At 37.3% G+C, this 15,008-nt stretch overlaps 1 long non-coding RNA gene across 1 annotated transcript in view; it reads right to left on the reverse strand.

Moving 5' to 3' along the window:
- The window catches only part of LOC145721119 (uncharacterized), a 33,679-nt gene extending 18,981 nt beyond the window's left edge, over positions 1-14,698 (reverse strand). The window contains exon 1 of the long non-coding RNA XR_014144585.1: positions 13,747-14,698. This is a non-coding gene — a long non-coding RNA (uncharacterized LOC145721119). The remainder of the gene's footprint in view (positions 1-13,746) is intronic.
- Between the last annotated feature and the right edge of the window lie 310 nt (positions 14,699-15,008).

Genomic DNA, 15,008 nt, shown 5'->3' on the forward strand with positions numbered 1-15,008 from the left:
TCAAGGTGACAAATCTAAAGTTATAATTATGGTTAGTGTCATTAGAGAGAGTGCTATAAGAGTGGGTAAGAGGTCATGGTCGCGGGTAGCTGGGTTGAAATTTGAAGGAAAAATAAGTTTATTGGATGACAAGGAGACAGAAGAGTTTTTCTGATGGGAGGAGAGCAAAGGTCCCTAGTGAGAGGGAGACAGCTTGATAGGCGTGAAAGACTGAAAGAAGGCCAATCATGCTACAGGATTGAGATGGGATGAGGGACTATTGGAGAGGGGAATGGGCCAGACCACTCAGGGCCTTTGACCTATGTTTAATAATTTATTTTTAAACCAAAAAATAATTTTTAAAACACTGGAGGATTTTAAGAGGGAGAATGGCATAATCCAGTTTGCATTTTAGAAAGATAGCTCAGCTAGAGTATGCACAAGGAATCTGAGAAAGTCCAAAGATAAAGCAGGCAGCCAATAAGAAGACCATTCTGTTTAGTACTCTCTCCTAGGCAGTAGGTCATGGTAGCTGCTTCTAAGGTGGCAGTGGGAGTAGAAGGAGAAAATATTTAAGAGATGTTTAGTAGGTATTTAGGAGGTGCTGGAAGGATATGGAGGCAAGAAAGAAGAAGGTATCAAGGTGAACTCACAAGTTTTGGGCCTAAGAGCTGAGTGAAAGATGTTCCTTCTAAGATAGAGGAACTGGAAGAGAATCATCTAGGGAGTTAAACCATTAGTTTTCGGTGTGCAGATTGAGACTTAGATGAGAGGTCAAGTGGGCCACATGGACATAAGAATCGTCATCTCAAAGGAAAAGAATAAGTGAGCCATGATTTCTTGGGAAAAGGATGCAGAGCTAGAAATGTGACGTTTTTACATGTTTTTTTTTAAACAAGGCATTTATGTTAGGAACATTCATTCATGTATCTGATATAAAACTAATTCGATTATTTTCAAGTTGGTTTCATTGATGGCCCTTCGGGGATGTAATTGGTTCTGGTCTCATGTCTCTTTCCATTCAGTTGCCTCCATTGTCTTAAGAATAAACTCTCTCCTGACGATGGACTCTGAAAAACAAACTGAGGGTTCTAGAGGGGAGGGGGGTGGGAAGATGGGTTAGCCTGGTGATGGGTATTGAGGAGGGCACGTTCTGCATGGAGCACTGGGTGTTATGCACAAACAATGAATCATGGAACACTACATCTAAAACTAATGATGTAATGTATGGGGATTAACATAAGAAAAAAAAAAAAGAATTTCCCATAAAAAAAAAAAGAATAAACTCTCTCCTTAGAGTCCATGTTAACTTTAACTTATAAAAGCTCAACTCTTTTTGTTCTGAAAAGTTGGCTGAAGAATGAAGGGGTACTAACAAGACACGAAATAATTTCTCTATATTAGAGAGTAATTATTCAAATTATGATTAAAGAAGACTTTCAAGTTTAGGTATAAATCATCAAATACCATGTTTCTCTCTCTTCAGGAATGTTGGAATAACTTAAGGTCTAACGCATAGTTATCACTATAAAATACTATTACTCAGATATAATTCACATCATTTTAAAATGATTGGGCTGTATGATACTCTTTTACTAGTAATCCTCTGAATATCTATTTTGCAGCCTTCCAATTGTTTGTCATATATTTATGTAATATGTATAATGTATATATGTGTATATGTTACACATATATACATCACATTGATAAGATAATTCATTTGTTATTAGAATTAGTTGAAATTGACTTTTAAGATTATTAATTTACAAATGCTATCTCCATCTATATTAACATTTTAAATTAGACCCTACCATTTTCTCTATTATTCAAATGGAGCAAACTTTGGGTAGAAAAATGGAAAATTTTCTCTTAGACACTCCTCTAGAGGAAGAAAAAGGCAATTCAGAGAGATCTATAAAATACGGTTGAATAATTTGGGTTTATCTGGAGTTTTCACTAACTGTAAGAGCCTCAGAAGAAAAGCAGTTTCAGACATTTGGGCTATCTTAAGCAAAATGGATTTTTTAAAAATCCTAAGTATCATCTAAGAAATAGGATGATCCTTCCACAAAGCTCTAGGGTGAAGGGAGATTAAACACAAACCATGTTCTCTATTAATCATACATTTTCTTAGATCTCATCTTATACTCATTTTTATCACCACAAAGCATTCTTTACACACCTGCAAGCTGACAACCCCTGAGATAGCCCACGAATTCAAATAAACACAAAGATTGTCTAAAAACAGGGAAAGGTTGCTTCAAAGACTACTACTTAAACACGTCAATTTAAGGAAATTCCAGGAATTTCCATTACCCCTTATCAGATGCCATAGATGGCAGAGATACCATTCTCCCCAGTTCCTCCGCCTTCACCTTCTAGTGAGGTCTCACAACTACCAATCATTCATTTAGTATTTACTAATTCATTTACTAAGAAATTAACTCATTAATGTTTTCAGCTAATGTTTTCTTTGTACATATGATCAGCTGGCCACACATGAGATTCTGATACTAAAATAGTGAAAAAGATGATCCCTCAAGCATCAGCTAGAAATAAAAAGAGATAATGAACCCCGAACTGCAAATACTGTGCAAAACACCATCTGAGAAGTATGCACAGGCTTCGGCGAGACCAGAAAGTGGCCCTCTCCCCCCGGGGAGCACACATGGCTGACTATTGAAGGATGAGTTTACTTCGCACCAATTTTAAGCAAAGGGGATAAAATGAGGAGATTTTCATTTACAACAGATCAGTCTGTCAGCAGCGTGGAAGATGACAAGAGCAGAGAAAGACGCGAGGGAGCTCCGCCAGGAGATAAACAACCCCGTGAAATCACAACCAGCATAACAAGAAAGGAAATACTAATTTTAGCTGGAAACATCTTAAAAGCACAGGCTGTTTAATATGTTAATCTAGTCGACTGAAGAAGCAGGATCTGTATCTTCACGTCTTGGCAGATGCTTGCATTCATCTCTCCTTACGAAGTACTACATTGTGAAGACTCATGGCAGGGAGCATAAAAGAAAGAAGGAAAACAGGCAAACTCAAGTGACAAGGCATTTGTGCCTCACATCGTTTTCAACTTCAGGGCCATCTCCTGGATGAATGAGCTTACTCAGCCTGGCAAGGGCTCAGCCAGGCAGGCACCACAGGGAGCTCATCAGCCCCACCCTTCGAAGCTGCCATCCAAATCCAAAACACCTGTGGCATGGCAACCAAACTGAATGCCAAATCAGTCCTTTGTAAAGGAGAAAGTAGCTGTTTAAGATAAATACCTTTGTGGGGATTCACATACTGCAGAAAACGAGCTTTTTTTTTTTTTTGCCAGCTCAAGAAATACTGCTGTATTCAGACAGCTGTGGGCAACAATAGGGAAATATCAAGGCTTTCAAAGCAGCAAATTTCTACATTCACATCACAGTAACAATCCCATAAGGGATGCTGACTAGGGAAGAATGATCTAGAAAGTTTTCACATGCATATTTCATTTCTCTTCATTTGTTTTTAACTCCAAATATACCAAGTTATTTGGTGCAGGTGGTGGTGGTGGTGGTCTGTGTGGGAATGAGTCCCACTGTTGGTTGTAACATGAGAATCAGTTAGGTATTTCAGAAAGACTGAGGGGTATAATGGAAAGTACGCCAGCTTGGGGAGTTGTGTGAACTTTGATTGAACCCTGCTGCCATACTTTGTCTTTCCAGCAACTAGGGTGCTTTCTGTAGCTTCCACCTCCTCGGGTGTAAATTGAGAGTCATCAGCCTTTTAGGGTTGATATCAGGGTTAAATGCATCAAGAGATATAAAGGCATACAATAGAAACTCAATAAAACCTGCTTTTCTTTCTGCTACAGAATTTAGATGACAGAAACAATCTACCTTTACTTTCAGAATTACAATTTTCAGATTTTATGTCTTTTTTTTTTTTTAGCCTCTTACATTTTGTACTTGCAGAGCTAAATGTTTGCACTGACTGGCTTAGCTCCTTCCACACCCCCTCATCTGCACCCAAGACACAAACCTACCCACACCTCTGCATGGTGTTCCCATGACACCTCTCACACTCTGCCTGCTCTTCTGCTCTCGTGGTTCCGTGGGTCTGGAAAGCCCTTTCAGCAATCTTCACCTAGTAAATCTTACTCATACTTTGAGGAACTCAAATCTCACCTTCTCAGTGGAATCTCCCCCATCAGGCTGAATTCATCGCTGCTGGCTCTGTGCTCCCACAGCCCTTAGTCTCAACCTCTAGTACTGCACTTAACACATCATGAAGTTCTGGATGTTTCTTTCTTTCTCACTAGACGGTGAGATGTTAGAGGTGAGTCACCCTGTCTTGCTCACAGAGCACCAAAACTAGAACATGGTGAAGGCTAAATAAATGAGTGTCAAATTGCTTTTACAAAGTTCATGCATGGGGCGCCTGGCCAGCTCAGTCGGTGGAGCGTGCGACTCTTGATCTCGGGGTTGTGAGTTCGAGCCCCACGTTGGGTGTAGAGATGACTTAAAAATAAAATCTTTAAAAAAATAAAAAGTTCATGCTTACATGTAAAGCCACCACACCACACCACGTTTATTACCCCTTTTTCCTAGCTGGGCTTTTCGGGTTGGAGAACATTAACAATACACTTTTCAATTGACATAGTATTTCTTTAATTTCCCTTAAGAAAAAATAGAACTTAAGTAGTTAAACTTAGATGCATTCTATAAACTTTGTACTTATTAGTGCTATATAGCATTCTGTCCTTTAGAGATTTTCTCCAATAATGTTATGCTGGATCAGTTATTAAGATAGGATAGCATGCAGTTATAAACAATTTTTTCATTATGGCTGTGGTTTTTTTTTTTTAAGATTTTATTTATTTATTTATTTATTTATTTATTTCACAGAGAGAGAGAGCACAAGCATGGGGACCAGCAGGCAGTGCAAAAGGAAGAAGAAGGCTTCCTGCTGAGCAGGCTCCAGCCCAGGGTCCTGGGATCAGGACTTAAGCCCAAGGCAGATGCTTAACCTACTAAGCCACCCAGGCTCCCCGGCTGTGGGTTGTTGTTGTTTTTTTTCCACTTTCCAAAAGCTCTACTTCAATTTATGCAGTACTGTAGGGAATGTGATTTCCTTTACAATGACTTATTAAGCAATAATTAATTATACTAATTGTTCCAATTATTATAAATCTTAGCCAAGGAATCCATATTTATTATAGAAAACAAGAGTCAAGCAAAATGAAAAGGTATCCAAAATTCCAGATTCTAGATAACTAGTCTGAATATCTCACTATATATCTTTCTAGACACTTTCAATGGAAAATTAACATAAATTTTCAAAAATGGGATTATGATGTGCATACCATTCTATCACACGCTTTTGTCACTTAATAATATACCATGAATATTTACATTACATATGCAGGCATACATTATAGGGATTTACAAAAATGTAGTTAGTCAATCCCCTATTATCAAAATTTTATGTTATTTTCTATTTTTTTCTATCATAAAAAAGTGCTGCAATGAATGTCCTTGTATATGCATCTAAGCAATGTTTGGGGTTTTTTTGTTGTTGTTGTTGTTTTTTAAGATTTTATTTATTTATTTGACAGAGAGAGACACAGCGAGAGAGAGAACACAAGCAGGGGGAGTGGGAGAGGGAGAAGCAGGCTTCCCACGGAGCAGGGACCCCGATGCGGGGCTCGATCCCAGGACCCTGAGATCATGACCCGAGCCGAAGTCAGACACTTAACCAACTGAGCCACCCAGGCGCCCCTAAGCAATGTTTGTTTTAATTTATTCGAGCTATAGCAGCATTTCATTGCCACTGCAATTTCCATAATGACCCTGATTTTTAATATATGAACTGCTATTAATTATAAGAAGCTTGGGCCCTGGAAATAGCATCACAGGTTAAGATTTTTTTTTAAATGTTAAGCATGTTACATACAGCTCTTAGGCCCCCTTCCCCCCGTTTTTTACTTATAATTAAAAACCATTGCCAGTTATGAATGCTATAATTAACTTTGACAATGCATTTTTAAGACATCTAGTTTCAACCTGGTCTTAAGCATCACACAAGTTATAGAAATTATTTACACAATGGTAACCTAGAAGTTCATTAATTTTTATCATTTAAAATGCACAGGGCTCACTCAGAAAGTTTTATCTAATTTTTTTCTGTTTCTGTTGATTAATCTTTAATTTTTATGTTATAAATACAAATTGTTAGTAGTTTTCAAATACCGGTATTATTAAAATTCCTGTAGGAAACATAATCTTTAATTGTTATTCCAAAATTGTTTAAGCTCTAACTTCCCTTCCGACAATCATTCTTACATGTGATTCTTAATAATGCAAGGTTTCTTGGGAGCACAATTGTATTAGAACTGACTTTATTCCTAGACATGAATCTACCGAGTAAAGACTAAGCTCATTTTAATACTTTCAATACATAATAATGATTTATTTCTAATGCTGCTCTGAGAACCCAGAAGTACCTGCGAGGGAAGTGTAGCATCTTAAGTCAGCAAAAAAATATGGCAGAAAGGAAGCACAAAAGTGGGAAGCCAGTCACTTTCAATTATGGAAGGGAAGGAAACAGTTTTCAGAGAAAAGATAAAATTATAGGAAAAAATTGCAATGATTTTAAAAGTCCAATCATTGCTAATTGTTTTCTCTAAGACAGTAGTTTGTCTAATCATTTGCTGTATTTTAATTTTGGTCATGTGTTGGATCATCTCAATATTATATTCTAAGAAACCTCATTTTGGTGACATAATTTTCAGAGAAGTTATTTTCAGGAAAATCTGAAATATACCTTAGAGGGGATAACTAGAGCAGTGAAGGTAGTCTACAGAGAGTTACTGGGTTTTTTCCCAGAATAAGTGAAATGAACTGTTGGTTGCACAAAGTTTGTAATTTGCATTTACCTGGCATTACACTCTAGCAAAACTCCATCAGAGATGTCAAGTTGAGTAGTATATAAAATCCCAAACAGACACTCATTTGAGCAATATGACAGAGATGAGTTTAATAATAAAATGTATGGAAATTTCTGGGTCCTCCTTTTTATACCTGGGACCAGCTGACATATTTTAAAAAACAAAGAAAACAAATTCTACCTCTGAAACTAATAATACACTCTATGTTAATTAATTGAATTGAAATTTTTTTAAAAGCCAGAATAAAATTCCTGGTACCTCTATGGATTTTTATGGTGCTGTTGACTTCTTCAGTATCACTGTGAGAATAGATGAAATAACCTGTCTAAAGAACCTAACACAGGGCTTGGTACAATATAGTAATAATGTAGTTCTGTAGTTAACTCTCTTCTCCTGCACTATAGGAAATCGCAGTTACAAGTGCATCGACATATCTAGACATATGTGTTGGGGTTCTTAGAGAGTCAATGAATTATCATTAATGTCTCCATTCAGGTGGAGACCTGAATTCTGAGCCATTGGAGAAATAGACTTGACAGTCTAACCACTGGAGGTAACAGTGTCAGTTTTATTATGAATAGTGTTGTATGGAGAACGGCTTAGATCTGCATGAAAGACTTCCTTCCCCATTCTGGCAACTGTGGATGATAGCCACAGGCCCCCAGAGGCAGAGCCTGCTGACAAAAACTCTCCTTGGCAAAATTTGAGTCAGGCTCCTGGGAGCCCCCTTCTCAAGGTCTCGACCTTAGTCCCATCCTTGCTAGGCCTGCATTGCTGTTTAAGCAAGAATTCTCTTAAGTCAGTTTAGAGAGAATCTGACCCGATTCCTCATCCTCCACCATCCTGCAGATGATATATGACCCCGCTGGCCTGCCTTCCATGAGAATCTAACAGGAGTACTAACAGAAACTAACAGATTTAGCAAGAATTCCCCTACCCTTAATGTCTCCTCTTAGAAATTTTCCATCTACAGACTCCCTTCACCTGCTTCTTAGCTATAAATCTTCATTTGTTCTTGTTGTATTCAGAGTTGAGCCTGATACCTCTCCTATTGTGATAGTCTTGACACCTATCACAACAGTCCTGAATAAAGCCTCCCTTACTGTTTTAACAATATCGAAATAATTTTTCACTTTCCCACTCAGTTTACAGAGTGGCAGAGAAAGAAGAGAATATAATCTCTCCACGGTCAGGCAGAACCCAAAAGGATAACCAGAAGCAGCCATAATGGGCATGCATGTCTAATTCTTGCTCTGATGCACATTGAGATTCATGAATGTTCTTTCTTCTGTCCCACCTTTAATGTTCAATTAGGACAAATAGTGAACATGTCCAGATATTCACTAAAGACTTACCAATGTGCCCACCATTAAGAAGAATGAAAAACAGGGGCACCTGGGCGGCTCAGTTGGTTAAGCGGCTGCCTTCGGCTCAGGTCATGATCCTGGAGTCCCGGGATCGAGTCCTGCATCGGGCTCCCTGCTCGGCAGGGAGTCTGCTTCTCCCTCTGACCCTCCTTCCTCTCATGCTCTCTGTCTCTCATTCTCTCTCTCTTAAATAAATAAATAAAATCTTTAAAAAAAAAAAAAAGAAGAATGAAAAACAGTAAGACATAATCCTTATCATCAAGGAAATCTTCAAGCAAGCAACTGGCATTAATTAAACCATACTTGGTTAACCTAAAATCAACTCAGTAAGCACCTACTCTATGTTGAGAACAGCACTTTAAGATGATTCAGAAGTGTGAGACTTGGTCGCTGGTGTCAAAGAACTTGACCTCTACAGTTTGACACTCCTATGTCTAGAGGTTCAGACTTTAGGAGCCTCAAATCTTGTTTTATACCAAGAATCTGAAAATAAGTAAAGTGAGGCTTCAGATGACAGGTAACGGTTATATCAAGAAATACCGTGCCTGCTGGTTCTACACACTGTGTGTGTACTTACACAAGCTGTTAGGAAAGGTCATGTTGAAGACGTGACTGGGATTCCCCCATGAGCTGGACCCCAGCAATCAGAGGCTCCTCACTCCCTCCCTTGTCCTTGGAATGCACGTTCCACTTGCCTTTCTTGCTCCCAGAGGCTGGCCCAAGGACATAGCTTTCAGATGATGATGTGGTGTTGAGATCATCTGGACAGGATACACGACTGAATCCAGGTAAGGCCTCTCCATATACTTTTAAGACTCTGATGGGACAGTGTAGGGATCTACTCACCGTCTGGCTGCCAGGGACAAGCCTTGTGTGCAAGTTCCATTGCTTCTTAAACCTGTCACCCACCAATGTGGAGTGATCTGCCACTTTCTTCGGTCTCTGTGTGCCCTCCATATACGGGGGCCAGTTTCAGAGTCTACCCGGAAGCTCCTGAAGAGCCTGCGAACCAGCACGTGCCCTGAAATCTAAATTAGGATTGACCTCTCTTTCCCCACCCCCATATCAGATCCATCAGCAAAGCCTTTACTCATGCCTCCAAGGTCAAACCTGAATCTGTCCACTTTCCAGTGCCTCTACTGCCACGCTTATTCTGTGGCACCTCTACCTGGACCTTCTAATCTGCCTGTTTCTGGAACTTTCTCCCTTACCCGTCTGACCTAAGCAGCCAGAGATCTTAACATATGTGTAACACCTTCCTTTGCTGTTCCAACCTATTTCCACGCACACTTAGGGAAAATCTAAATCTATAAAATAGCCAAAGAGACCTTATTCTATCTGCACCCCCCCCAACTCCACATCACACCCTTGGTCCCAGCTCCTCCTGCTATGTGACTTCCTTCAGTTCCTAAAGGGACCGAGCTCTTTTGCACACTCAGGGCTTGAGTACATGCTATTCACTCTGCCTGAGATGCTCTTCCCACACTCTTTATCTGGCTAAGACTTATTTATTCTTCAGGTTTCAGCTCACATGTCACTTCTCCACAGAGGCCTTCCTTGACACACCAGTCTAAGTCAGTTACCTTTGTCCCTACTCCCTCATAATGCCCCTGTATTTTTTTTCTTCTTGGAACTTATTTGGCCTGAACTTATATTTTTATTTATGTGATTTTGGTTTAGCATCTAGACTGTCAGTACTCTAGACCAAAAGTACTATGAGATTAATGCCTGCTTTACTATTTCCCTAAGTAACATAATACTGAACTACAGTGACCAATAAACACCAACTGAATAAATAAGTGATTGACTAAATCTTAGAAGCAGAGGTCTGAATGGGAAAAAGGGGGTCTTTTTTGATGCTTATGCCTCAAATAATAACAATTGATAACAGTCTTCGGGTAATTTATAGCAGGGAAAAACAAATGTTTATGATCCTAAACCACCAAGAGCAGGCTAAATTGTTTCGATAGAGATGTTTATTTAAGGAAGTATGTAATATCTTTTGTACACTCTTTAAAAAATTAAAGTTTTTAAAAATTCATATATCAAAATGGCCATTTCAGTTATTTTATAAAGCTAGCTAAGTCAAATAACTCTTTTATTAATACTGGAATAACAAGATATTATTTTGGAAGTGAACATTTATGTATATGAAACAATCCATATGTTATAAAATGTGTATTAAAAACATTATGATCCAATGGAAATAAGAAAGTAAAAAGATCATTTTGGAAGAGATTTACCTAGGGAAACTCCTTGGGTAGGATTAGTATAGTTAGAGAGGGCCTAAGAAATGGATTCTAGTCAGATAGAAGAAAATCAGCAAAGATTCAGAGATGGGTAGGAATATGGATATGTGGGAATTGTGGGGAATCCACATGAAATGGAGCAAAGTGTCCACATTATAGCAATAAGGTTGCCTAGATGGGCTGGGGATATTTGTGAGTATGAGGGTGGGAGGAGCACATGTCCAAAGCCCAGTGCTCCAAGATACAAGTGTATGCCTTTCAGTGTAATAGGAATGCCAGTAACTTCAAATTAAATAGGAGATATTTCTCACTCCCTGAACTACCTCTCATAACAATATGATACAGCTTTGGGGAAGATGGCTTTCCTGATGCCAAATGCCTAACACCACAGTAAGTACAAATTGAGTGATTATGGTTTTTGTGGAGGTTTTTTTCCCTCCAATTAATACCAAACTCCACAGTAAATGGGGGCAAGAAGACTGAACACAGCCACTCTACAAGTCACCTGGGGTCTAAGTTCGGCAATTGATTCAGATATTTAAAAGGCCAGCACCTTCCTCAGGCTCAAATGCAAGCTCAGCATCCCACACATCAGACTGCTGGCCAGAACAACCCAGGCGGGAGATAACCTTTACCTAACCAACACAACACAGGGCTTTCCATAGGTTTTAGCCTAGTCTTTTGCTCCCAAGGGTCTGAGGAACATAAAGAAACAAAATTCCTTTCCAGGCAAATGGGGAGACTGTCCTACTTAAAAAAAAAAAAAAAAGTAAATTGCCCAAAACAATCAATTAAATAATAGTTTGGTGATAATATGGAGTAAGGTAATGTTTGTATAAATCAATAGGATTATCAGTGACTTAGGTATATGTATACCATTTATAAAACACACAAATGGGAAAATAAGAACTAATGAATTCAATGTTAGGGTGAAGAGTCAGTAAGGTGTTACACTGAAATGATGGACTAAATATGAAATTTAATGACATAAATGTTCAAAACTGTTTCGGTTCCCAAAAAAAATGCATAAATAATTAATATGCTTCCGAATAGAATCATATACCAAAAAAAGTATTCGATTGACTGCAATTATAACCTAACACCACGAAGATTTAATTCACTGGCACCTCCTTACATTTTAATAGTGCTGTGCACTTTACAAAGTGCTTTTATTTGATGTTAGCAACAAGCCTGTAAAGTATGTGCCAGCGGCAAACACTTATTGAGCACTTAACTGTGTGGTGGTACTTTATATGCATTAATTCATTCAACACTCAGACCAAAATTCTATGTGAAGGTGCTCCTATTCTCTCCATTTTACACATGAGGAAATGGGTTTCAGAGAGGAACTTGCTAAAGGAGCTTATTTTATTTGCTTCAGTTTTCCTGGTGCTGAGCACATTGTATACCACAGAGAAAGTACTTAAAAAGATTGTGTGTGTGTGTGTGTGTATACTTCAGTTTAAAGAAAGGCTTTTCCAACAGAACAAAAGAAAGAAAACTGGAATAAAATGAGTAGCTCATTATAGAATTTTATGTTAGAAAATCACTACAACCATTTCTAACCCCAAAATCTATTGTCCTATCATTTTTAAATAAAGAGGAAGCATATTGATTTCAAATTACCTTAAATGTCTCCCTCAAAGTTTAATTATAAGCAAGATTAAGAAAATGTTAACTAAGCTGAGAAAAGTAAAAAAAGTTCCAAATGAGCAAGTAATTTAAAAAGTTTATACATCTTTTATCTCTAGGAATTAGGACTACCTCAGAAATAATTCCGTTTCAGTGGATAAAAATACATGTAATCAGTTATTATTTATTTATACCTTTCCTTGTTTTGAACAGATTTAATAAAGTTTACAAAACTTAAGGCAACTTATGACAAAATATGTGTTGAAATCAGGCAAAGGAGAAAATTGGGGTAGGAAGGCAATAATCAAGTGCAGGACACAAATTAGGAAACAAGATACATACTCGGAGATGCTGTACATTTGCTACAGATGTGAGAGAATTTATCTCTGAATTTCCTAATACCCTATGGAGAAACAATGTCAGCTTTTTGGTTTGCTATTTCATAAAATAAAGCAAACCACTTGCTTTGGAGGAATACACAGTATCTGATACTGAGAGGAGAAGAAAAGTTCTCCTGCATAATGTTACAAGCAACAGTCTCGACAACACTTAGAGTAAATAAGACAAAAAGTTTCATCCATATAGGCAAATAGTTCCATGCTGATGTGCAGTCTAGGATAAAAAAATTCTTGTCCATTGATGCAGTTTTTTGCTGACTTGCCTTAAAGAAAGGATATCTTTAGAGAAGATTCCAGAAAAATTACTTACATATATTCATATAGTCATTCATATATGTTATTTCTTTCAAAAGCTTTTTGTGTTTTATTATTACCAAAGGTATATGTTTATATAGGGAGGAAAATGGCTAGAGAATATATTAAGGGTACTTATATCAAAGGCATCTAATTTAATAAATCAAGTAGTTTTGTCCTACTTATTATAAAAATGTAGTCCTCTATACCCTTTCCATCACCCACTTCCTGATTTCTCACTCTCTTCAACTTCTCTGTTTCTTTTGACACTCAATTATGTAGTATAAAGGAGCAAACAAACAAACAAAAAACTTTTTCAATGTTAGGCATTATCTACTGACTTTCTCTAAAAAATAAAGATTTAAATTTCTTTCATCTCACACATTTATACCCTTCTCTTCCCTCCATCTTCACAATATACTTCTATCATAATTTTATTTATATCAATATTCAGTATTAATTTAATATAGTTTATAACTATGGAAATACTATTTACAATGGAACTATATAATATAATTGTATTTTCTTTCCTGCACAAATTTTCCCCTGAAATGCATTTATTCTTTCATTCACAAATAACTACTGAGCCCAGAACTGTTCTTGCTGCCTGGGACACTTTTATAAACAAAGCAAATGAAAAGCTCTCACCATTGTGGAATTTACATTCTAGTAGGAAAAAAAAAAAACTGGGCAAATCTTATATTAACCAATATTATAAGTAAAAAATATTTATGATATTAAAAGATAATAAATTCTATGGATAAAGGAGAATTAGGAGTGTAAGTAGGATGTAAAATTTTAAATTCATGTATGAGAATATTCATATACATATTCAATTTCCTAGTTCTGTCAGATGAGAAGGCCTAAAACCTAAGACAACCCAGTTGCAATTAGCATACCTGACATCCAGATCTTGGTGTCTAAATACCATTCTCCATTGAAGAGTACCAGGAATCCTTGGAGAAATGGCTGATTCCAGGGCTAAGGCAAGAAAAATACAAGGTAACCTTATTATGCCAAAAAGTCTGAAAGAGTTCAAAGAAATGGTGAGGACATGTCAAAAGGACACAAAAGCCAACTTAAAGTGGTTCCCACTGGCCAAATCTGGGACAATAGTAGTATCAAAATAAATAAAGATAGTATTGCATGGAGTAGGGGGTCCATGTGTCCTCACTGATGGAAAGAAAGATGAGGATGGGGGCCCTTTCTTCCAATAGAAAGCCAACTAATAAATGCAGACAGAATGATGTAATTAGAAAATTGCCATTTGGCAACTGTCATAATAACAGTTGACTCAAACAAAAATTATCAGTGGATGCTAAAACTAAAAGGTAGAATTTAAGGGAAGTAACCAGATATTTGCATAGGGTCAAAGTATCTACCCACAGGATACATATTAATTACAAAGGGTAAAATAATAACATTGCAGGGAAAAAACTTGCAGACACTACCTTAACCAAATAATCAAAGTTAATATCTCTAATAATGAGACTAATTGATAGCACGTGCCTCCTGACATAAGGCACTGAGAAGAATTTAGCATTAGATCTATGGTATTCCCGCCAATAGATCATATACTGAGTCAATCCTGAGGAAACATCAAACAAACCCAAATTGAGAAACATTCTACTAAATAACTGACCCTACTCTCCAAAAATACCAATATCATGAGAGACAAGGACCCAGCAAGTTAATTAGAGAAGATTTAAGATATATGATTACCAAAGGTAACATATGACCTTGGATTTTTTTTGGCTAGACGGGACATTACTCGTTTAAAGCCTCAATAAAAGCTGTTTAAAGACAAATCTGAATAAAATCTACAATTTATGTAATTCTATTGTATTCATGTTAATTTCTTGACTTTGATAATTACACTGTGGTCATATAGAAGAATTCTTTCTTCTTTTAGGAAATAGACACTACAATATTCAGAGACAAAAAGGGATCATCTCTGCAACTTACTCTTAAATGGTTGGGGGGAAAAATAACATAGTAGGAATTATACCATGTTTGATCATTGAAAGGACTCATCACACAGTGTATTCACAGAAGACTTTTATAAGAGTAAAGGATGTGGTGCAGCAGGAAAAAAACAAACCCAGGCCAACATCAGAGAGACAGAGCCTTCCAGTTGTAGCTCCCAGGGTCCTTTCTCAGT

Source organism: Leptonychotes weddellii, chromosome 4 (assembly GCF_054177405.1).
Source record: "Leptonychotes weddellii isolate Sample4059 chromosome 4, ASM5417740v2, whole genome shotgun sequence".
In the NCBI taxonomy this organism is placed as follows: Eukaryota; Metazoa; Chordata; class Mammalia; order Carnivora; family Phocidae; genus Leptonychotes; species Leptonychotes weddellii.